The 23,063-nt window shown below is 45.1% G+C and overlaps 1 protein-coding gene across 1 annotated transcript in view; it reads right to left on the bottom strand.

The window, feature by feature from the left end:
* Window positions 1–22,300, bottom strand: part of PTP4A3 (protein tyrosine phosphatase 4A3) — a 91,829-nt gene extending 69,529 nt beyond the window's left edge. Inside the window, exon 1 of the mRNA XM_088148903.1 lies at window positions 22,144–22,300. The gene's annotated coding sequence lies outside the window, so the exon portion shown is untranslated. The remainder of the gene's footprint in view (window positions 1–22,143) is intronic.
* Between the last annotated feature and the right edge of the window lie 763 nt (window positions 22,301–23,063).

Genomic DNA, 23,063 nt, shown 5'->3' with positions numbered 1-23,063 from the left:
AAGGGGTGCTTGTTAGTAGTTCCTTGTCAAACTGGAGTGAGGAGATGTTTTAATTTGGATTCCTGCAACTTATTAGAAGTTTGGCTCGATGCTCTGAAAGGCTCCTTCCAACTATATGATTTTATAACCAGTGAAGCAATAGATTTATTTCAAATTACACTGCTGATTAAAAGAAAAAAGAAAAATGGATATAAATGACCCCCCAACCTTGGTACTTATTCAAACGGAGGGAAAACCCAACAGTTGCCTGATTCACCTATTGCCCAATGACGTTCCTAAACTAACTGCATATCATTCACTCAGTCACAATAACAACTTAGTGCAATGTGTGAATCACAGTGTAGCGGTCAAGGATAATTGGGCACACATAAATATACTGTAGGTAATCAGTAAAGAAAAGAACTGTTTTTTTGTGTTGGGAAAACACCCTCCCAAGTTGACAAAGCGAGGTTTCACTATTTACATTCAGAAGATGGGTTTAATGAGTCACACAGAAAACGGTTCTGGAGGAGATGTCACCCTGTGGCAGCCCATCCCTGCGAGAGAAGCCAAGCTGTCATTTGAGACCATGTTTACAAAATGCCCCACAGTGATTCACTCAGGCAGGAAGAGGCTAGATTAGCAGAAGAGAAGCAGACCACAAGCCTTCTTGGAGCCAGAAACCCCTTCTCCACTCCCCCCATGCCCCCCCCCAAACTGGGCTGAATTACTTTGCCTCTCCAAAACCTCTCCCTGGATCAGAGTCACCTGACACTCTTTGCTGGCGATTATCTTTTCAGAAAAACGTTTTGTCTCACTGCTAGAAACTCGGGGATGGCAGCGGAGGATTCTAAAACATTTTGGAATGAAGAACACGTTCACAGACTATTTTTGATTTTTCTGAAGGTCATAAATCCAGGACGGAGCTCCTGCTTGTTCCAATAATGCACGGAATCAGCCATGGGACACTCTGTACCATCCACCCCACATTCCTTCCTACTGATTTAGAAGTCACTAGGAGAACCAACAGCAACCATGGAGACTCTTAACACAGTATTGAGGATGCACGAGGCAAAAAGTCTCCACTATGGGCCAAACTACATGTTACCCCCAAAATACAAACTACAGATGCTTCCTGGGTTTTTACACACTCGCAATCAGGATCCAAACTGGGACTGCTGTGTACAAGGAAGGGTTTAAAATCTCTCTTCATTCCTATAATTTCCTTTTTGTACTGGGACTGTTTTGTTCCTACTTATACCTTGGATAGTAGTGGCGGAGGGGAGGATACACAGGAAGAATCAGGTAGAGAAACCTTTGTAATGGCCTCTTCTTGCAAGTTGGTCAATTCAGATTAGACATCGCAGGACCCATCACTATTCTAATCCTACTCAGGTTCAGTGGTGGTAGGGAAAAATATGAACCTTCTCCCATCCCAGAGACCCAAATTCAAGCTTCCCTGCTAATGTAATATGTAGTATGCAATATATATGTGGGGGGGGGAGGGGTGCCCTTGTGCATTTGTATGTGTGTACATACACACTTAATCAATACACGACACTGGCTCTCTCATTCTCATCATACGTGTGTGTGTATACACACACACACACACACACACATACATATGAGAATGAGAGAGCCAGTGCCGTGTATTGATTAAAGGCACCAGGCTAGAAACTGGGAGACCTGGGAGTTCTAGTCCTGCCTTAGGTACAAAGCCAACTGGGTGACTTTGGGCCAGTCCCTCTCTCTCAGCTCTAGGAAGAAGGCCAGGGCCAACCACTTTTGAAAATGCTGCCAAGAAAACACCGCAAGGACTAGTCCAGGCAGTGGCCAGGAGTCAAAAGTGACTTGAAGACACCAAGATAGATAAGATAAGATAAGATAAGATAAGATAAGATAAATGATCTTCCTGTGTTTAGGATAGCTGACAGAAAGGAAGATGAAGTTCTTCCAGCAGCTCAGAGAATGAATACATTTCTCTAAAAGAGACTGGGGTTGTATCCCACCCATACAGTTGCCTATGAATTCTGCAAAGGGAGTATGTATTCCCCCAACCTGCCCAAGAGGCAGGTACCTTCTTCTGATCAGCATGAACAACCCTGCAGAAAGCTGTAAATAATGATCATGGATACTTACGGCATGACTAAGGCAACTTGAAATTTCATTACTTTCAGATGGACAGAATCAGTTCTTTGTTCTATGCTCCCTTAGACATCCATGCAAATTAAACCTTTTTAAACACTGGTTGGACTGTGCCTTCTTTGATCTCATGAAGATGAGAACTTCACAGGCATATGACGTATTAAATCCCTCAAGAGACCTTCATCATAACACAATAGACTGGATGCGGTTCATTATTCTGTCCACACTATTAGCCCACATGCCCAGAATGTGGTAGACAGTTGTGAGATGGCCTTTCTTAATGCCTTATTTACATAAAATCTGCAAATTTTATAACTGCTCCTAGCTTGCAATTTGTTCATGCTGTAATGCAGAACTGAATATTTGGGCTGATGCTTACTAGTTTTTATATGAACTCTAATAAGTTCCAAGCACAGCTTGTTAACTGTTAATTGATAAAAATGGCTATGCATTTCTCCAGTGTAAATGGGTGGAGAGCTTATGGTGATTTCCATCAACTCAGCCTGCAAAGGGCTATCAAATAGATGTAACACATCTTGATGAGTTAAAGGCAAAACGTAAGTCATCTCTGGGGCGAATTGATTTCCTGGGAATAAGAAAATTGGCAGTGAGGCTTTCCTGGCGCTTTCACACAGGAATCCAAAAATATTGCTCTCTGCTGCAATGTGGTTTTTCTCATTTAATAAGAGGGGCCAAGTTTCTTAAACTCTGGGGTGACAGGACAACTCCTGATGAAAGGGTCAGCAGAGTCGATGATCTGGCCTCTTCTGAACCTTTGGACTGCCAAATTTTAAGGAGAGCCAGTAGATGGTTTGTTTACTCTGGAAGCCAAAAATACATCTCTACAAGGAGCATTTATAAAGCGAAATGAGAACATGTGCATAAATTAGCTCTGAATAGTACACCTCAGCATTGACTCTCAAAGGTGCATTATGCAGGGCAGATATATTTTTACATATAAGTTGTTTGTTTATAAATTTATTTCACGAAGCTACAATTTTAATTTTGCGCTCTGACTCTTATCTATATAAGGTTAGGATAAAAAAAACCTCCCTTCTCACCCCTATGGGTGGTCTGTGTCTTCCTCAATCTTGGATCCTCTACCAGAGGCCTGGGAGTTTGAGGGTTCTGTGCAGTATCTTAGCTGTTCTTAGCACTGCACCCTTCTGGACAGAGAGCTCTGATGTTGTTCCTGGGATATGTTGGAGCCACTCTACCCGCTTAGGGGTCACAGCCCCAAGTGCTCCTACCACCACTGGGACCAGTTTGGCCTTGACTTTCCACATCCTCTCTAGTTCCTCCTTCAGGCCCTGGTACCTCTCCAGCTTCTCATACTCCTTCTTTCTGATGTTGTTGTCACTTGGCACTGCTACATCTATCACTACCGCTGTCTTCTGGTCCTTGCCTACTATCACGATGTCTGCTTGACTGGCCAGTACCTGCCTGTCCATCTGGATCTGGATGTCCCACAGAATCCTAGCCCTGTTATTCTCCATGACCTTCTGTGGAATCTCCCATCTGGACTTGGGGGGGAGGGTCTAGCCCATGCACTGTGCAGATGTTCCTGTACACAATGCCAGCTACTTGGTTGTTCCATTCAGTGTATGCTGTTCCTGCCTGCATCTTACACCCAGCCACTATGTGTTGGACTGTCTGAGGCCTCTTTGCACAACCTGCATCTTGGGTCCTGTCTAGTGTGGTAGATCCCTGCTTCTGTGGATCTGGTGCTTAGTGCCTGTTCTTATGCTGCTATGATCAGTGCCTCAGTGCTGTCTTTTAGTCCAGCCCTTTCCAGCCACTGGTAGGATTTCCCAGTGTCAGCCACCTCAGCTATCTGTTGATGGTACATCCCATGCAGGGGCTTTTCTTGCCACGGCACTTCCTCTGTTTGAACTTCCTCCCAAAGCACTTACTCTGAAGTATGCAAAGCTCAATACACATATATAAAAATTCCCTTCTCACCCCTATGGGTGGTACGTGTCTTCCTCAGTCTCGGGTCCTCTACCAGAGGCCTGGGAGTTTGAGGGTTCTATGTAGTATCTGAGCTGCTGCTAGCACTGCACTCTTCTGGACAGAGAGCTCTGATGTTCCTGGGATCGGTGGGAGCCCCTCTCCCAGCTCAGGAGTCACAGCCCCGAGTGCTCCTACCTCCACTGGGACCACTTTGGTCTTGACTTTCCACCTAGTTCCCCCTTCGGGCCCTGGTACTTCTCCAGCTTCTCATGCTCCTTCTTCCTGATGTATTCTGTTTTGGCATTCTATCAATTGTCTCTGATATTTCTCACTTCTCACCTGTTCTTGCTTTCCACTCCAAACTCTTAATTAACATTTAAAAGCTCCCATTATAAAAGTTGATGGAGTAAGAAATATATTAGCGTGTTGTATCTCGAAGGTTAAGCATACCGAACATACCAAGCCTAGGGTACCAGATCAGATCTAGTTCATTGCTCTTCCATCACCACCACCACCATTTGCCCAGTGCTTAACAATTAACCTCATTATCCCTATGATCTTGAATCCCTCTGAGATAATGCCCCCCTGAATTACAGGTAATCCTCGTTTAATGACTGTTTAGCGACCGTTTGAAGTTATGATGATGCTAAGAAGTGACTTACAACTGGTGCCCAAAGTTATGAATGTCACAGCACCCCCGTGGTCATGCGATCACAATCTGGGTACTTGGCAACTAGCTCGCGCTTATAACAGTTGCAGCATTCCAGGGTCACATGATTACCATCTGTGACTTTCCCAGCTGGCTTCTGGCAAGCAAAATCAATGGGGAACCACTTAACCACATGATTAGCTTAATGAGCATGTGATTCATTTAATGACTGCAGTGATTCGCTTAACGATTGCTGCAAAAAAGGTTGTAAAATCAGGTCTGGTCACATGATTTGCTTAACGATCACATCGCCTAGCAACCTCAGTTCCGGTCCCAATTGTGGTCGTTAAGCAAGGACTACCTGTATATGGGAAACAACACATTTTGGGAATGAATGTAGACCTTAACTCCAAAACCTTTCCTAACAAATCCATAAAAACCTGACTCCAACATGAAAATAATCATTCTGTAATTTGCAAGGAGAAAGTGGCCCAAGTTACAGAATTTAGCTAATATCTGCCTTCAAACTAACAAGGCTGAAGGGGATAGCAACACCCTAAGTATTTCTGAAAATGCTACAACAGTTAATGTGATCCACAGAAATATGTTTATTTTATTGCCACTTTAACTATGAATATACATGGGCAACACTCATCCTCTTTTATGTTCCCAGCAACAGGTATCTCAAAATATTGACAATCTTATCTCCCACGAATAAGCCTCATGCCCTTTTAAAGCTTGTCCAAGGAACTGGCCAAACGATCTGTGGTAGCAAAATACACAATTTACCTATGACGTGTGTGAAAGATTTTATCTTCTCTGCCCCGTATCTCCAACTGTTCAGTTTCACTGATGACCCATAGTTTCTCATATTGTGAAAGTAATAGAAAAGTCTTCCTTCTTTACTTCATGGCTAATTTGATACCTTCTTCATTGTCTTTCTAAAAGTAATCACCCTCCAAATCCAAGATATCCATGGGGTAAGGAAATGTGACTCAATTCCCAATCTCATTAAGCCATAATGTAGCTTGTCTGCTTTGACTTGATGGATTGGGTGAACCCAGCCAAATGTGTCCTAATCAACAAACCAATGCTGAGCATACTGTGCTCAGCAGGTTGGCAGGTATACCTTTGCAAATACACTCCCTTCAAGCCATTTTTAACTTGAGTATCCTCATCAAAAGCCTTATTTTGGTTTACTTTGAAAAGGCGACCTACCGGTCACAGGAACTATTGCAAGGGGAAGAAGAAAAAATCAACAGGTGAGATGAAGCTGGTTACGCACTCAGACCCAGAAGGAAGGTCTGGATTTCCTCGGTGAAGAAGTCTGAAATTTAGTAGGCAGCCAGAGATTTAGCAAGCCTTTCCAACACTTGCCGCCAATTCCAATCTAATCACAGAAATATCAGCTTCAGTATTTTATTCTCCCTGTTGAGGAAGAAAAGCAAAACTATTTTTGTTAGTGTCTTATCTTTCATACTTCCCACCGATACCCTCTGTCCCATGAACCCAGCAACATGACCTTCTCTGTGTGATGCAGGGCAGGAAGAGCTGAAGATGACACAACTGACTAAAACTGAGTTAAATGCTTTATATGCAAGACCTCTAAGCAGCAGCTAGAAAACTTAGATGAGTTTACAGGTAGTCATCGCTTAATATCCACTTGTTCGGCGACTGTTAGAAGTTACAACGGCATTGAATGAGGGGGACTTATGACGGGTCCATGTAGTTGTGGCCATTGCAGGGTCCCATGGTCATGCGATCGCCATTTGAGACCTTCACTGCTGGCTTCTGACAAACAAGTCAATGGGGAGCAGCAGGTCGCCACAAATGGTGGTCACATGACTGGGACGCTGCGACCGCATGGGATTTGCCTAATGAAGGCTCCTGGAACTGCTGGAACTGCCATAGTAAGTCAGTGTGGTCACATGACATCGCACTTTATGACAGTGTCGCTTAGCGACAGTTTCCGGTCCCAACTACCATCAGTAAGCAAGGACTACTTGTACTGTGTTTTGTGGAATATTTCAGGCTATGGGGTTTCATGTGCTCCTCCCAAAGTATCAGATGCTAGGACTTGTAGTGTTTTTTTATGTGAAAGGCTACGTTTTGAGTGTGTGTTCCTATGGAGGCACATTTCTGTTATGCAAGATGGTGGAACGATCTAGACCAGCTGCAGGTTCCTCCTGTCCACGAAGATCAAGAAGGCCAGCCTTTTACTTGATGTAAGGCTCTGCAGACATTTGGAATTGCACAAGGAAAATGAGCAAGAAACTGAGGACAAACAAAAGCAAATCCAGAGTCTTGATTTGGAGAAAAATACTCCTTTTTCTACTGAAAGAGTTCTCAGGGGGGAGCAATGATATAAAAGTCACTGCTTTTTTTCCGCAGGGAGGTGAATTTTCTATTTACTGGGTTTGTCAGACTCCCATCAGGAAAACTAATGATCTCCAATAGTGAGTATTTACTGCATTTGTGGAACGCAACAGGACCCCCACTGAAAAGTACCATGTCCTTCATTCCGCTATTTCTGCCAAGACTGAACCAGCTGGTTGAAACACTTCTCTTTGGGAGGCTCTTCAAGATAAAATGAACCCTGAAATTTGAGGAATCAAGAGGGGGCAGACAAGAATGTGTGCAAAGCTCCAGAGAATAAGAAGCAAGAGGAAGGATCCATGTTTGGCATGCCATCTTGCAGGAATCCCCTGCCCGGGGATTTGGGGGATGGAGCTGAGGTCTGGAGGGCACTGTCTGAAGACCTGAACATCTTCAGATTCACAGGGCAAGTTGCCAGTTTGCCTCCTGTCTCACAAAAGAGGCTTTGTTCTTCATGGTTTTCCCCACCCCCAGGGAACTTGCACCAGCAGTTCCAGTCTGAATTCTGCAAGTAATTCATAGGATTTTTCCCCCTTCTTGACTACAAAGAACAAACCAAAACCTATTCTCTTTTATGACTGAACATTAAAAGACACAAAAGGAACAGAATGTTTTTGAAGATAGGAAACGCAGGACATTATTAATTGGGCTCAAATGTCACTATTACCGATACAATTTTCTACTCCTGCTACAGATTCCAACATGACAAGATTGGCAGTGCTGCTTTTCAGATTTGCACGTTTTCTCTCCCCCTCCCTAGGAAAAAGACAAGAGATTTGGACGCCGCCATTAAAGGTACAGAAATGTACCTACAGTTTCAAAGTTTCCACGTATTAAAGAACGCACCTCTGATAGAAAAGCCTTTGAAATGTATTAAAGACTTATTTTATTTTGTCCAGTAAAGTAGGAAACTGGCCTGTACAGCAGGATGTGCCAAAGGATATCCACACAAACCACAAAAATTGTAGGAGGTGAGCTGTCTAAGTTGAACAAGGAGCTAGCAGGCTTGTCCTGATGTTTGGGAAGCATGAGACAGACTTTTACTTCATCTCAAAGGACCTTAGTTTGAACTATGCTTTAGCATCCCATAACTAGGAGAACAGTTATGCCATTTCCCCATTCTGTACTGGTCTGGAATAGCAGTAGTTGGAAGGAAGGACCAAATATGGCTCTGCTAACCAAGCAAAACCAAAAATCAACACTGAACACATCCTGCACTACAGCACCACCACAAACGCCAGACCATGAGTCAAGGTGGAGTTGATTCAGAGAGCAAGAGCTAAATGGGAAACAGTCCTAAAACAAGAGGTGGCAATTTTAAGACAAGGAAAAATTGACCTTGGTTGCGTGACTGAGCTGAGCCTGCACGAACATGAACTGTAATCAAGTGTCTCAAATAATATGGGTTCATGTAGGCACAGTCTGGAAGGTCAGCACCAGCACTTTAAGCTGGCAAGGTTCCCAAAGACCCAACCAACGTAGGGATTGACAAAAACATGAGGGTGTCTTGAAAGAGATCTAGGACCATGTTATTCTGGACCCAGGGGATCATGGAATGAATGTCAGTATTTTGCATCATAAAAAACCAGGAATCTGAAAGTTTCTAGAAGGCAAGTACAAGCAGAAGATGATATGAAATCCAGTATTAAAATGCATGCAATCTTGAAGTCAGATATTGAAAAAGGATATTCATATAAACCAAGCTGGACTTGAAGGAGGTGGCTTAAGGAAACATCCTGGAAATAAAATACACATGAATCTGAACAGATGCCATTTCTGAGAACAGCAGATTCCCCGTCTTCCCACCAGAAGACTGCAAAAAAAGAATTTCAGGTGTTTCAAGAGAGCTTGCAGGCAGTTCAGAAAACAACTTCAAGAATTTGGTCAGATTATTTCTAGTGAAAGTAACCTTGGGTTTGAGAGGCATGGAGTATGGATCCCCTCCTGGAAAAGAAAATGCACCTTAACTGCATCATAAACAGGTAGAAAATTATACTGGAATGGATTCTGCAGGGTTTGGAAAGAAGACTCCAGACAAGGAATGAAATTGTGGCCGTGGCCGCATCCAGAGGCTATCTGGCCAAGGTTTGCATCAGGGAGCGATCAGGAGCGAAAGAGAAGGACTCTGAAACAGGAGATGTATGCAAACACAATAAAGATTATTACTAGCACTATTCCTGGCAGCACATGAACAGCAAACCCTGTTTTGATTTTGCAGAGAGTTTCTATGTATGCACGGCATTCTCTAATTGGGTTGTGCAATGCTTCAGACTCAATTTGCTTCAGAGGGCGAATGCAATGCCTATCATGGAAACAGCTGCTTGAACACGCTGCTGACAGATGCTTTATTGTGTGCCAACACACCTTTCGAAATCCAACACACCTTTCGAAATCCAGCACACCGCACAGCCCCGGCGTCTCAAACTGAATCAGCAGGCTACTTCCACCCTTTGCTCATGTTCCCCTGACAGTGCGGGGCTGTCTCTCCATGCAGCACAAGCCTGAACGATGGGATGGGCAAAGACTGTTGCAAGCATTCTTCCCCAAGCACAAACCCCCAGAAGAGGAGAAAGCACCCTGGCCGTGCGCTTGCTACCTTCATACAAACATGGTTCTATCCTCGCCAAAAGAAACTCGCCCAGCTTTATACCTGTTCCTTGATAGGCTAGAACGGAAGATGCTTCCTTCTTGGAACCAAATGGCTCACCGGTTGACTCCTAATGATGTCTTCGCACTGATACTGTCATGGGCTGCGTTCATTGTCAGATAGCTATTCTGACAATGTGCTTAATGCAGACCGGTGCAAATACATGGGAGCAAACTACAAGCTGTAAACCATATTCCCTTACTAGCATGGAGAGTTTCATGGGGCCTGTTTTGTAATGCAGAGGTGGAGATCTTTGTTTTGTTCCTTGCCCCCAAGACCAACAGCTGAAATTCAATCTGAAAAAGGCCGCGTTGAAAAGGAGATGCTGCAAGAAAGTACATAGCAAAAATGCGAGACTCCCCAACACAAACTGCTCATCGGAACAACACAGCAAAAGCTGGTGTGTGTCTACTCAGGACATCTGCCATTATTGTCTAAACTTCAACAACTAAGATATTTTTTTAAATATCGTGTGGAGAGTGACTATTTGCAGGTAAGACACCAGACAGAAAGGCTAAAGTTACAGTGATATATACAAAATGAAGCAGAACTCAATCTGTTTTTGCTCATCAGGAGATGATTCTTCTTCTTCTTCTTCTTCTTCTTCTTCTTCTTCTTCTTCTTCTTCTTCTTCTTCTTCTTCTTCTTCTTCTTCTTCTTCTTCTTCATCATCATCATCATCATCATCATCATCATCATCATCATCCAAGACTGAGAAACTGAGGCTAGGATAACTCATGCAAACAAGCTTTGAAACATACTTGTAAGTAGGAAAGGAACATCATAATTAGGATCCCAGATTATATTTAACACATGGCTTGTTTAATTATGGATTGCTGAATAAGCCCCAGCTTTGTGGGTTCATATGTAACATTAAGCCATAAATACATTTTTGGAAGCTTAGGTTCACACAGCATGCTTATTTGATGCTAAAGAAACAACATCACTGCAACGTGTGAAGCTAGTCTTGTCTGCTCTTGGCTACAGTTTCTATCTATTTCAATGCAACAGGTGCACATTTCAAGCAGTGTTTAGACTTCTTAACTCCAAATTAGGGATTGGCAGTTTCCAGGGAGATCAGTTTCAGCAGTAGGTTTAAGGGGAAAAAAAGAAAAATCAAATGAAACTTCTGAAGGCCAGCTGCCTTGTCTTTTGCCATCAGGGCATAACATCAAGTCTTCCTCATATGACAACTCAGGGTCCGACGTGCGTCATTTGAAAAGTTTATTCATTATACCTTCAAGTATTGTGATCTGGCTCCAAGACGATGCGCTGCAAAACATGTGGGCAATCAGCCCTTGAGAGACATTTTCCTTAATATTCAGCACTCTTTTGTATGGAAACAGAGATTAAAATCCAGAGTTGCTCTCAGTGAAATATGACCAGTGTTATACATATGGGCACCCAATGGGCAGTTCCCATATTAAATGGAATCAGAGATGGGGAAGAGGTGGTCTATAAGCTATCCAACCTAATCTGAAGATCTTCAGCAAAAAATACACCACTTATCCTCCAAGGTCATCATGCTCCATTGTTGAATTGCTCTGACCATCAACACATTTCTTCTAACATTCCATAAAGAATTTATCATCCTTTAATTTAAGCCTATTAAGTACAGTCCTGTGGCATTCCTGCCTTCTATATGGAGAATACTGAAGATTTTGAGTGTTATCACCAACTTTTCCTGGAAAAAATCTATCTACGTGGTCTTTGAGAGTTGACACTAATTTAATGGCACATAATCAATCACTCAATAACTTTTTCTTTCCAAGTGTAACTGCTCTTTCTGGCAGCTGTCTGATGGTTTCACCATCCCCACAGTTCTCCTTGATCCCAATCCAACTTGGTTACATCACTATTCCTTAAACTAGTGCCCTCCAGATAGGTTTAGATTAGTTTCCAACACTTTCATCAGTAGCACTGGTTGGGAATTCTATGAGCTGTATTCCAAAGGCACCCAAAAGAGATCAAGATGGAGAAATCTGGCTCACATTCATCTTAGAAATGTGATGCTGCTGAGAACTGGCCCCACTGTTTTAAGCCAGGTCTGCCAAAGTGGAGACCAACCTCTTGTAAGAATTAATGCAATGAATTTAATCTGCAAAACTCAGCATTCAAAAATCCTTGGCGAAAGCTGAATTGCACACACCCAAATCTTGCAGATACTACATTGCACTAAATCGTGGTTTAATAAGTCACAACTCCCTGAGCTCACCCATCACCATAAGCTGCTTACAAACCACAATTCTACGAATCACCTATCACCCTAAGCTGAAACAAACCGCACTGTGACTTAGTATAGTCTGAGAATCCTGTCTGAGTAAGGTCCGTGAACTGAGACTCAAGCATTCTCTCAGCTTGGAAGAGAGATTCAGATGCCACAAGATTGGAGAACAAATTCCTGTTTTGTTCACCACGCTGTAAGAAGATTGTTATATTACTAGAAAAGGTGCAGAAAAGACATCTAAGTGACCAGGGGCTGAAGCAACATATCCATGAGGGGAACTACAACAATTGGGGTTCTTCATTTCAAAAGAAGGTGGGTAAAAGGGCAGAGAAATTGTCCAGAATTCACAGGATGGGAGAGAAATGTTCTCACTTTTATAATATTAGAACTTGAGTTCACCTCTGACACTGAATCGGGTAGAACCAAAAGGAAGTGCTTTTTCACACGGTGCATAGTTACACTGAGAACTTGGCTGCCAGCAGCTGTATCAATGGCAACTAATTTGGATGGTTTTCAAAGGAGACTGAACAGGTTTCTGGAGGATCCAGCTAACAGGAGCTACTAATGCTCATGGCTGTTTACTAAGGATTATAAAACCTTAGAGAGGAGCTGTGAAACCCATGGGAATGTGTACTTGAGAAGTATCGTTTCTCAGTTTCTTAAAGCAGCCCCATCTTTCTCTGTTCCTGCTGCTCTCCGCTGCCTCCACACACATATGCAAACACAGCCACTCTGACACAGCTGCTTTAAAAAATCAAAGAGAGATTTTATTTATATTCCACTGCATGATGAAGCCCCTCTTTCAAGCAACTGCATAGCCCAACTGCTCACTGTCTTTTGATTCACAATCAACTAGCCTGATCAATACACATACCTAAGAAATGACAGCGAAAGGGATGAATCCTTTCCAGGTAAGATTTGTGACCTCAAATATATGCAGCTGGCCACACAATAATGGCCTAGGTGCACCTAGCATCTAATTCAGCAGAGTTTTTCTTTGGTTCTTCTGTTCCCTTCTCCTTCACTTAATCTTGGATAGGTGAATTGGAGTCTGCATTTGTTTTACGCTTCTCAGAAGCCCCAAGCGCTTAGTAAGTGCAGAGCTAAATCAATTTCTTGCTTCCCCCAGGTTTGGAAGCTACAAAGAAGGTAAGGACCAGCCTCCTTATCTCTTCTACAAGCTCCAAGTTGGAATTTTCAGAGGTAAACTGAGCTCCCTCTGTGGCAAGCAAGTTACTCAACAGAGGCCACCAAAGCCCTGTTGAGTAACCCAGATTTTAAGCAGACAATACTGGCCTTCTTGAAAAGGACATCACAGCTGTAGAACCAGCAGCACAGAATGCCCTTTCTCTCGGCTTTGCTCTGGAATTTGTTGGAAATGGATGTGTGTGTGCCAGGACTTGTATTTCAAAGTGACCCCCCCCAACCCACCGCTATTTCTTCTGACATACAGACAATTCTGGGTCTCCAGTCAGATATTCTTCTCCCCCACCTGAGAGACCCAACAATTTCAATGCAGAAAGAAGGCACAAGGAAACTACCGATCCATGAAAGGGAGATGCAGTTGCCCCCCTGCAGGCTGTATTTTGGCCCAGCTGCTTGCCAACAGTCCTAAAGCAAGCGTTGCCTGTACCTGTGCACGGAGACAACCAGAAAAAGCTTAGACAGCGGCGACCATGGGCCTGCCAGAGGACATAGCTACCCAATGCCTCAACAGTGGCCCTTCGTGTGTGCTTTGCAAAGCTCCCTTCAAGCACAGAACTCAGCTGTATGGTTAATGATTCTACCCCAGATCCCAAGAAAAGTAAACTATGGTAATTCAAAACCCACAGGACTCTTCCCAGCTCTTTTTTCCCTTTTAAAGACAGTTTTTAGCCCTTATGTTCACAAAGGAAGCACATGGGAAATTGTGAAACTGAGCAAAACTGACAAAGTAAGTTTTACCAACTGGAAACGATACAGCTTGCCTTGTCTTCCCTTAAAGTTCAATATAAAAGGCTTATTAAATCTCAGGGGTCCTGCATTTTGTAATATTGTCCTGTATGAGGAAAGGCAGGGCATAAATATTTTAATCAACATCATGTAGGATCCTTTAACAAAGCACAGTACAAGTCAAAGAGACTCATCAATTATAAACACTCCATCCAGTATAAATGATTCAGGATTTACTAAACCCTGAAAGGTAAACTATTCACAGCTAAAACCCTAACACAACAACCATCTATAAATGAAGTGCAATCCTCTTTAATTTTCATAATGTACACAGATTATGATATTTAGTTTTTCTTGGCAACAGGTTATCTTCAGGCAATATTCTAAGTATTTTTAGTACGCACTGTATGCTACCTAATTGGTATCTAACATACTTAACTGTTGCAATTGATTCCATATAAACATTCTATTCAATGATCTAGAAATCATGAATTTCGTTCTCAGATTACTGAGTTCTGCGGAATAAGAAACTATTCCAGATATATAACGATAACAGAGTAGAACTCTGACACTATTTCCTTCAACTTGGTTGACTTCCAGAATTTCCAGTCACAGCGGTCAAAGGGTATTCTGGAAGTTGTGGTCCTAGCACATCTGGAGGGTTGAGGAAAGCTGGTTTAGATCCAGAAGAGACCATTTATGAAGAGACTCATCGCCCAAACACCTCTAGTTATTTATATTTATAGCTTTCTTTGCAAATGAAAAGCTTCAGAATCCTCATTCATTCCCACAACTTCTTTAGGAAAGTAGGTTAGACTGAGTGGGAAAATCCATGAATGAATAACCATCTGAACCTGCCAACTCCTAGAGAGGGAGCTAGAGACTAGAGACACCAGTGCTACTGCTAGAATCTGAGCCATGTCCACCCTAATTCCCTGTGATGTCCCACCATATACTTTCCTGTCCTCGCTGGCAGAAGGGACAAGAGGGCAACTATGCAACTATGACAAAGACACTGTACCCAAAACTCTTCCAAGCACAGCAATTCCTCTGACTGCGACAAGGGCCCCATCATCACCCTCTGCCAACAGAAAAGGAAGGAGAACCAAGGCTCCTTTCCAGGTTGGAACTGAGGATAGAGGTGGAATTGTCTCTGTTGTTATGTCCAGGAGTGATACCGGAAAAGCACCCTGCCTTCTTTCCATGAAAGTACTGGCACAAATTCTCTCATTACTGTATTATTATTATTATTAATTTCAATTTATTGGCTGCCCAACTTCCGTAGACTCTGGGCGGCGTACAAAACTAAGGAAAACATAAAAACAGCTAAAAACATTAAATCAAACAGACAGCCCAGACTAAAATAATTTAACAGACAACAAAATCAACAAAACAAAACAGGGACTATTGAAGAAATAATAAACACTAACCCCAGCTCTGGGACCAAAGCCAAGTTTTCAAAACTTTCTGGAACCCTAGGAGAGAAGGCACCATCCTTATCTCTGGGGGGAAGCTGTTCCAGAGGGTGGGGGCTGCAACAGACTTTCCTGAGGTCCAGTGCAATAGATCTATGATTCCAGACACCCCTGTACACCACTGAGCTGGGGAAAACAGAGCAGGGACAAGTTCTTAACGTTGTGTAGAAGACCAAATTCCTGACGTCCACAGTATCTGCTTTGTTTGACCAAAGACTAGTTAAAATGCCTACCATAACTTTCAGCTGTGCTTCACATATTGTGCTAGGAGCAGGCAACTTGTGACCTCGATTCATGTTGGCAGTTTCTAGAACCTTAACTGACAAGTCACAATGACTTTTTGCGCATAACACACTGAGCCAAAATCAAACCAGATATAGCTTAGCATGATGCATGAATCCAGCTGGTGACACCATCTTGAATTTCTCAGCAGGTAGCAGGGCAAAATTTCTCACATCATGTAATGGAGGATGTACGTAAAGGCTATTTCTGATAGAAGGTCCAAGCTGAGTACAATTTCAGCTGTGTCAACAACTACAGGACAATTCAAAATGGGGTCTTTTGTGGGTGGGGTTCAGGGGCATAGTCTAATTTTTGTTTGTGTGACTCATTTCACTGTAACCATCTCCAGGTGGCTGAACATAGATCTGAATCCTGATCTCAGAGGTATGCACCTAAACATAATTATGAATTAGCACACTACAACCGGATCTGTGCTTGAAATGAATCATGTGGTCAAAATTCCTGCTGATAGGAATTAAGATTTTAGCTAAGTAATTTGAGATAGAAGCTGGATGCACAAATCACACTTCCTACCTGAAGAGTCTTGCGAAATAGCGGCATTGCCCTAAGAGGTGACCTACTTGTTTATAGACTTCCTGTGAGGACATCTCCCCAAGCTGGTTCTAGAAGCCTGTTTTTCTTTTAGTTTGTCACGTCTGGCTCAGCCCCACTGGGTTCACCTGAAAGCTGCATCAATAGCCAAAATGTAACTAGGGATGTCCCAGATAGTGTTCACATGTGGCTCCTAACCTTTTGAACCTTGCTTAGCAAAAGCAAAGGTTTTTCAACTTTTGGGTGTCACCTCTGGAATGTTGAGGGCATGTTCCAAGATGAATGTAGTCAATGCGCAACGTCCATTTACCAAAGCAACAACTAATGAGCCCTCTCTGGGCTTCCAGGATGCACTCAACCATCTCACATTTTCTTTGTCCTTTTGGGGGCAGATGATCACACTTCCAAGGTGAGCACTGGGCTGCATTTCCAGTGCAGAAAGTTGGAAACAAATGCTGGGTGAAATGGCCCTAGACCCAATGTTGTAAGTATCCTTATGTAAAGACTAAATCCATTGCATTTCCTCCTACAGATGATGCAATCACTGTGCTGAGAAATGGTCTCCTGACCTCTGATGCTTTTTCACTGAGAGACTGAATTGATCCATCAAGACTGAATAAAGCCATGGGTCCATTTACACCAGATCAAGGGATTCCCAGGTCAGAGCTCAAATTGCCCATCACCTTCTAGCTCCCCTTCTGCTACAAGATCTAGCTTCATAAGCAATCACTGGGCTCACACAGCTGGTGATCAACCTAGCCATTAGGGACAGTTCACCAAATCATGACTAAAGCAAACTCTACCTACCAGAACCTCTTGAGAAAGAACAGGATAAACCAGCCAGTCCTTGTTTGTGTCGCTGTGCTGTCCTTGCATCATTTCCTTGCTGCTTGCATGGGGTCAAATCATGGAGGACAAGAAAAGGTCCATGTCCTTGAAGACCTGGGCTACATTCACACAATATGCTTCACTACGTCAAAGACCGATGGCTTTGTCTGCACAGCATGTTAAGCTTGGTCAGTTCCACCCTCGATCACACTGTCACAGCTTACTGTGCTGCACGAGTATTATATTTCAACATCTTGGATTCTGGCACTAGCTTAAGTGTCTTGGAGAAAGTGTGACTAGAATGTGAAAGAGGATGCAACAGAAAGGCATGCATTCTTGTTAACTCTTGTGCACTATAATGTACACCTGCTTCTGATTCAAGCAAGTCATATGCCAGTGTTGTCCAAACTTGGCCACATGCTGGCTGGGGAATTCTGGGAGTTGAAGTCCACTCATCTTAAAGTGGCCAAGTTTGGACAACACTGGCATATGCACTCTGTACTCTTAATATCTAAACCAAGAATGGAACAGAAGGGAATCTCCATTTTCCCAAGCACTTCCATATACAAAGGACAACTATCAGAGAAAAGGAATGCATGCTGAGTAACCAAAAACTGGATTATTCTCCTAGAAAAATATAGTATTTAGCTATAACTACTTCATTTTTGGGGGGTAGCAACTCAAGGATGTCATTACAATACTGATGTGGGAAGAATATATGGGAAGAAGCTGGTCCTTTATCTTCCCAAAGCTCAATTGACATATGATGGCAAAAATCAAAAAACGGGAAAAAAGATGCTCAAGGATTCATCGTAATTAAATTTTTATTGGCTGAATGAATTTTGACATATACTTGCTCAAGAATGCTAAATATAAGAGTTATGAATATTTTATACAGATGGCTCTTGTAATCCATAGACTCATTATCCGGTGTCCCACATATCACATGTGGTAATTAGAGACCAGGCCTCAGAATATGTTTAAAAGGATTTTGTGTATAGAAGGACCTTATGCATGCACAAATTGAGGGTGGGCAAAGTATGTGGGTTAGGTCATCTGTGCAATGTCCCTTCTCTTTGGCCGCAGCGGACCTTGCTGGGTCAGCTCAGCCATGAGACTCTACATACCCTCCTTGTAACAGCTTCCTCCTTTTTAGAGAGATTTGCTCAGCCAAGATGGATGAAGTCTCCTACAAATAGGCTACTCCCTTCCACATGGTTCTTTCCTAACCTCAATAGAAAAGCCTCTTCACTGAGTGGCTGGATACTGGTGCTCCCCGAAGACCCACCTGCAGGGACCAGAACAATCCACAAGTGGTCTGTGAACAGCAGAGCATCCAGGGATACCATTGACAAATACCACGAGAGGCATTTGTGTCCGGCAAGTTCCACCTCAACTGAGGAAGAGGAGGGCAAATACAGGGATGTTGTGCAGCCATCCAGAAATGTTTCTGGGGGAAAGAGGACAGCCACAAGTTCCAGAAGGTGAACCCTATTTGTCACAGACTCAAGATCTTGTTACTCAGTTTCAGTACCCAGGGCCTTACACAGAAACAGAAGTCCTGAAAATAACAACAACCATCTGTGTAACACTGAGAAAACAACTGCACGTTATAATTACCAAACTGAAAGTAGTGGATGTCCTGAAGAAGCATCCCATTGTTCTCACACATTGTAAGACCAACTTCTGAAATGTCACATTCATTGGGTTATTCACTGATTGTGTTTCTATCTTGTCATTCTTTTAAGGAGCCCATGGAAGGGTACATAACGGCCTTAGGGGCAGCTTAACATGTTATGTGAGTCTAGCCTACCTACTTAGTCTATATTTCAGTGTACTGTGCCAACTTGAAAAATAGGTCAGCTATTTTGTGGGAACACTGCTGGTCTGTGTCATCATTTTATGCTGAACAGAAGCATGTGAAACAAGCTGAGCAGAGAGAGGAATTCTTTCAAGATAAACCAGCATGGTCTATAAATGCCTGAACTTAAGCTGGGGCTACACATGTTAAGATCTAACAGTTTGTGAACCACAGTTTATAGCTTAGTAATGTCTGTGCCAACTGAAGTTTATTCAGTAAACTGTGATTAAACAAACCACAGCTTACCACAGTAGGTGAACCAGATCACTGCCCCAAGTTTCTTTTAGCTCACCACTCCTGCTCAAGATCAAGCCAAAGACACAAATAAGCTTATTAAATCAATTCAGTTTCTGAATACTTAATGTCTTCCAGATTATGTTGGGAATGCAACTCAGAGCGTCTCCAAGCACAATGGCAGCGTTTAGTCTCCTAAAACAATCTCAAATTCCATTTTCAATACAAATTACACATTTTAGAAGAAACTTCCTTTGAGGTCATCACACCAAGATCATTTCTCCATTAGCAATGGAGTAGCACCTTCTAGAGACGCACAACTGTTGGGCCAAAGTAAGAGTAACAAGGACAGTCTTTGTATCACTTCAGCAGTGGTTGGACGATGCTATGAAGCCATTAGAAGCCACCCACTCAGCTGAGTCTTAGCTTTAAGTAGGATCTCCTAATCCAAATAAGAAGGAACATCTGTCTGCACTGACCCTGCCTCCAATGTACCCCAATTCCCAATATTAAGGATGGGAAGCCTGCCCTGAGTTTTGACTTATATTCGCTTGAATGTTGTTCAGCTCATACACAGAACTAAGCCAGTACAGGTTGTCCTCATTTAGCAACCACAATTGGGACCGGCCACTCAGTTGTTAAGCAAAGTGGTTGCTAAGTGAAACCGTGAGTGTGCTTATGATCTTACTTCAGCTTTCCTTTGCTTCACAGACCTGTGAAGGTCATAAACGCGAGGACTGGTCGCAAAGTTACTTTTTTCCCCACAGTCATAACTACAAATGGTCATTAAATGAGGCAGTTGCTAAACAAGGACTACCTGTATATGGTTTGCTCACATTTGGCCTTGTGTGTTGTGAGGTTTACCCAAGTAAGCATCCTGAAACCAACCGTGGCCTCAACCAAAAGCAGGCATGGGATCTGCACGTAACACCTATCATGATTAGGAATCCTGCTAAATCAGGGCCCTGTTTCCTGCTCATATAGGTTTCTGCTCACGGTCTGCAACTACAAGCTGAAGCCCATGATGGACCTTCCTGTTCAATATGGTGAGATCAAGAACCTTGCGGATTAATACATGTTCCTTACTTAGGTATGTCCTGCTCTAATTCAGAGTAGGGCTAAATGCTACCTACTGTAAAAATTTTATACACCCTGATCACCTTCCTGACCAGGTTTTGCAAACATTAAGGCCCAAAGCAACCCAAGGGGCTAATTTATTCTACCGACGTCAGAGACCCAAAATGGATCCCTAAAAACCTATCGAGGTCAAGCAGATGCAAGAAAAAGGGGTTTGACTGATTACTTTTAATCTGCCCCATCACCTGAGTTCCCTGGAAGGGCTTTAAATAGTACGGCACAGTTTTAAAGATAAAAAGGTGTTTTGGAGTACACAGATGTAAACATGCCACCTGTCTGCACCACCTTCAGCCAAACATGTCTTTTCCCAGAATAATGCTGCAGGTGTGGAACAGATGGTCGATCCCAGGAAAAGATGCAGACAAAGCTATTTTCCACCTTTGATCCTGCAGTGCGGCTGTCCTAAAACCGTTTTAAAGACTAAAACCCCCCAAAGAGCAAAACTCCAAGTACGTTTTACTCATTCCGTACAGGTTTGCAAAGAATGTTCGGTGCGTTCATTCATTCATTCCTTTTCTTTCTTTTTTAAAAGGTACGTGGCACATTCAATTCCCTGCCTGTCAAAGGCCGCAGACAATGATGGGAAACGTATGTAATAAGCACGGGCCGATTTTGCAACGACTGACGCCGCTCTGTTTGCTGTGCATCATACGTAGGCCAGACTGTCAAGGAAGGTGCCACGCTGTCTGTGGCGCAACAGTGGGCACCAAACTTAATCAAGTTATCAATACAGCCCCAGGGGAAGTAGGCGAAAGGAGCGGGACTTAGGAGAGCTCCAAGCAGAAAGTTGGAAACTTAATTTCAAGCCAGGCTTTGCAGCCTTTTGCAGTCTGGTGGCACTGCACGGTGTGGGGAAAGATGGTTTAGAGCGGTGTTTTTCAACCTTGGCAGCTTTAAGGTGGGTGGACTCCACCTCCCAGAATCCCCCAGCCAGCATCGCTGCGATGCTGGCTGGGGGATTCTGGGAGGTGGAGTCCACCCACCTTAAAGCTGCCAAGGTTGAAAAACACTGGTTTAGAGGAAAACTGCAGCTACTCAGAGCCGCTGTTCATAGTTCTGGGCCACACCTGAGCTGTTAAATAAATATATCCTTCCATGTTCTGCTCCCTCCCAACGCCGCCTGGAGAACCAGGAAACTCCAAGCAACTTCTTTTCCAACCACGCGCTGCACCCCCATTAAGGAAGGCCAGCGTGCTTAACCGCTTTATCTGCAGCCCGGTCATTGTTCCTGGTTTGGGGAAGGTTCGCACCAAGTTGCGTGCATTCAGCCAACACGCCGGGCGGGAAGGTGCTGGGTCGTTTCGTGGCGCGCCCTGCTGAGCGGAGCGTGCAGGAGCGTTCGGGGGTCCACTCCATCACGATGCACGGCTCCGTCCGTCCCAGTGTCGCGTCTTGTCTGAACGCGGCGGATGCGCGCTGAGCCCGCTCGGTCTGCGGCGGCCGCGCGGCTCCGGATCCGGGCTCTTTCCAAGGCTCGGGCGCAAGCTCTGCGCCACGTGCGCGGTGCAGAGGCTGCAAATCCGGCTTGGCCGCCCGGCCGAGCTCGGCCGCCGCGCGCTCGACGCCTGCCGGGGGGGACCCGGCGCCTTCTGCAGCCGCCCCGGGCCCCGCGAGGGGAGGGCGAGGCCGAGGGGGCCCCGTGCGGCCTCCGTGCCCGAGCCCCGCCAGCGACGCCCTTCCTGCGCCTCCTCCCCGCTGCGCCCCGGCTTCGCATTGCACGTGCCTCGCAAGGAAGCGGCGCCCCCGCCTTGCAGCAGCCCAGGCCAGCGCCCCGCGCGCGTCTCCCGAGGCTCGCCAGCCCGCCCACGCTCGGGGGGGGGCTGCTGCGGCGAGACCCCCCCGCCCCCGCCTTCGCCCCCGCCTTACCTGCTTTGCTGGTCCGGAGCAGCGCAGCCTCGCGCCTCCCGCGTGCAAGCCCGGGCGGGGGGGGGAAGAGAGGAAGGAGCGCGCGCGCGCGTGCAGGCGCTCCACCGCGGCGCGCGCCGGAGCGAGCGAGCGAGGCGGCCAATCGGAGCGCGCCCTCCCCTGCGCCCTGCTCCGGACTTGGCCCCGCCCTGAGCTCGCGGCCGCGGCCGCGGCGACCCGGGCCACGCCCCCTCCTCCTCGCCGCCGGCGGGCCGGGCTCCCGGTGGTCACGTGGGGCGGCCTGCGCGGGGGCTCCGACAGCCAGCCAGCCGGGCGCTCGCGCTCCCCTCCGGCCCGGGAGCCTCGGCTGCGTCTCCCCGCCGCGAGCGTGCAGGGAGGGACGGCCGGGCCGGGCCGGGCGCGGGCGCGGGCGCAGGCCGACTCCCGCGTGGGCGTCCTCGCCGGGCGCCGGGGCAGGCTGCCGCGGGCGACGCGTGAGGGTCGTGCCCGGCCTTGGTGAAGCGGCCTTCGCGTGCAAGCCCCGGACGTCCCCCCGAAAGTAAGGAAAGATGGAGGCGCGTGAGGACGTTTTGCTTTCCCCCCTTTGGGAGGAGAAACGGCGACCTCCTTTGCCGCAGCTCTCGAAAGAGCGGCTTAGTAACCAAAAAAAATCCTGATTTTTACGCCACCAGACGCTCCCCGTAGTCCCTTCTTGCCGTCGTTCTGGTCTTTTCCTCATGTTTCTTTCCGTTCTTTTTCCTTCTACGTAATTTTTCCCCCCAAGATCAACTTTTGACTTTGCCAACGTGTGATCTGCCCAGGATCAAAACTTCTCATGCTCTTGTATCCACAGGTAGTCCTCGCTTACTGACCACTCATTCAGTGACTGTTCAAAGATACGATGCACTGAACAAGTGGTACTTATGACCAGTCCTCGAAGT

The sequence above is a fragment of the Python bivittatus genome, unplaced genomic scaffold, assembly GCF_059951505.1.
Source record: "Python bivittatus isolate LINGU-HERP-01145 unplaced genomic scaffold, Pbiv_v1 ctg000590_np1212, whole genome shotgun sequence".
Lineage (NCBI taxonomy): Eukaryota > Metazoa > Chordata > Lepidosauria > Squamata > Pythonidae > Python > Python bivittatus.
The sequence above is the reverse complement of the archived record's forward strand: the minus strand, read 5'-3'. Positions and strand labels throughout refer to the sequence as shown.